Here is a 1940-nt window from a genome sequence, read left to right on the forward strand (position 1 = left end):
GAGGTTGCTATGAGTCAGAACTGACTTGGTGGCACACAACCTCCACCAGCACCATTGCTTCAATTAAGAATAATTCATAAACTTTCAATGAGCATAGAAGCCAGATTCTAAATTTGCCTGGCTTAGAATATACCCAGAAAAATAAATTGACTCTTTCCTGGAGTGGGAGGCTAAGCAAAAGGCAAACTACACATAGTCAAGGCAGCTACAATATTAAAAAAATAATTGGTAACAATTGGAATCCCATAGGGGACGTAATGAAGAATGCATTGTTGATACATTGAATAGTCTTCTAGCTTAGAGACTGGTAAACATTTTTCTATAGAAGATTATTTAGCAAGTGTTTTAGACCATAAAGGGCATATGATCTGTCGTGAACTACTTAATTCTGCCATTATAATGCAAAAGCAGCCATAGAGAAATAAATGCAATATAGAAATGAATGGAAATAAACAGACATCTGTGTTACAATAAAACTTAATTTACAGAAACAGACATTGGGCCTGATTTTGCCCACGAGTCCTAGTTTGCCAGATCCCTGCTGTGATTGATCAGAGTATGAATGAGAAGTCTGAAAACTAGTGACATTTCCAAATATATATATATATACACACACATACATATTTGGTTGACATTGCAGGATAAACACTGGACCACAAGGTCAGTTTGAACTGCAAGGTCAGCTGTTCAAACCCACCAGCTGCTGCTCTTTGGAAACCTTCTACAGGGGCACTATGAATCAGTTCAGTTTGATGACATTTTGCAACATATTGTTGTTGTTGTAAAGTGCCATTGAGTCAGTTCTGGTTTATAGCGACCCTGTATAAGGTTTCTGAGGTATGTTGGTGGGTTTGAACCACTGACCTTGTGGTAAGCAGAGTAGTGCGTGTACTACAGAAACACACCAGGACTTACATGGACCGTTTTTTCTACAGTGGTACTGACTCCACGGAACCTAACAACAACAACACACAAAAAGATCACATTTGTGTAAGAAACACAAATGGATTACTACACTTGTCTGTCATAAATAGGTTTAACTTGGTAGGATTTTTACATAAATGCAATTTTAAATACTTTCATGAATTTAACTTTATCTATTAGTTAGTAACTCTTTAAAGAAAGAGATTATCAAGAACTCTAAAGGGTCTGAGATTTTACCCTACTTGCTAGCTAATATGTTATCCTAGCATTTATGGATGTTGGGAGAAGACATGGAATTCCTGAGTTGGGTCAAAGGACTTCATTATTATTGACACTAGCACTAGTGAGTGTATTAGCATTATCTTGTGCTATTTCCCTCACCCTAGTTCCCATAAGGAGAAGCAAAGAGACCAGGTAAAACCTGTACATAGTAGGTTACAAGAAGAAACCTGAGTCTAGGGAACCCAATCTTTACAATGGGTAGTACAATCATTTGCTCTCTTACTCCAAAGAAAGCAATGTCTTTGTTACTCTGGACAGTAAGCAAACCTTCCCTTTGCTCTAGAGAAAGAAACTTCCTCTATTTTCTAAGGCTGTTAGTCATACAAACATTCTTTAAAAATAAACCAGGAGAAAAACAAGATGTAGAAGAACACACAACATGAAGAAATATATAAAACCCACTGAGAATTGTTTCCCAGAAACAGTGATATCATTTCACACAGAAGAGTCAATGTTTCCTTCATGAATGGATTCCAAATGAACCTGCAATAACATTTACAAATAATGTTAAAGAAGTGTTTAATGATGATGTTGTTGTTTGTTGTTAGGAGCCATCTAGTCAGAACTGACTCATAGTGACCTTATACTCAACAGAACAATACACTGCCTGGTCCTGCAACATCCTCACAAACATTGCTACACTTGAGCCCATTGCTGCTGCCATTGTGTCAATCCTTCTTATTAGGAGTCTTCTTTTCGCTGACACTCCACTTTTCCAAACATGATGTCCTTCT

The 1940-nt window shown here is 37.2% G+C and overlaps 1 protein-coding gene across 1 annotated transcript in view; it reads left to right on the forward strand.

The window, feature by feature from the left end:
* Positions 1-1940, forward strand: part of SLC9C1 (solute carrier family 9, subfamily C (Na+-transporting carboxylic acid decarboxylase), member 1) — a 138469-nt gene that overhangs the window by 9454 nt on the left and 127075 nt on the right. The window lies entirely within an intron of this gene.

This window comes from Chrysochloris asiatica, unplaced genomic scaffold (genome assembly GCF_000296735.1).
Source record: "Chrysochloris asiatica unplaced genomic scaffold, ChrAsi1.0 scaffold00061, whole genome shotgun sequence".
Lineage (NCBI taxonomy): Eukaryota > Metazoa > Chordata > Mammalia > Afrosoricida > Chrysochloridae > Chrysochloris > Chrysochloris asiatica.